The sequence below is a fragment of the Papio anubis genome, chromosome 6 (assembly GCF_008728515.1).
Source record: "Papio anubis isolate 15944 chromosome 6, Panubis1.0, whole genome shotgun sequence".
In the NCBI taxonomy this organism is placed as follows: domain Eukaryota; kingdom Metazoa; phylum Chordata; class Mammalia; order Primates; family Cercopithecidae; genus Papio; species Papio anubis.
The window spans coordinates 41,406,228-41,406,745 of record NC_044981.1 but is presented as its reverse complement, the minus strand read 5'-3'; positions in this window follow the sequence as shown (position 1 = coordinate 41,406,745).

Below are 518 nucleotides of genomic sequence, written 5' to 3'. Positions count from 1 at the left end.
GCGCCGCCTCCTCGGATTGGTCATTGGAGCCAAGCTGCTTCCTTTTTTTCTTATTGGAAAGAAATAGTACAAACCGCCAGGGTTCTGCTTCCAGAATTGGCTGAAGTGGGTGGTCCCGCCCTAAAGTGGGTCGAGCTTAGCGAAGGAGGCGGGGATAAGGGAAACCCAAGCTTGGCTAGGACTGCTGCACTCCAGCGTCTGCTGTGCGTCGGCCTCGGCCATTCTTCGCGGCGCTTGGAGCCCTGCTCTTTCCTTCTCAAGGGGCTCTCACACTTTGCCTACTATGCTACCCTGTATAGTCGGAATTGGAGGAAGGAAGCCCTAATACGGAGGGCACCTTTCTTCACTGGGGTAAAGTAACGCTAATTGCGGATGCAAAATTGATGGAGGGAGCTCCTAAGGACCTTCCAAGACACTCGCCTCCCTAGACAGGAGTTGCAGAGGAGCAAAGGGGAAGCCTGGCAGGGCTAGGACCTGGTCGAAATGAGATGAGAATCCCTGGCTTGGTGTAACTTTAG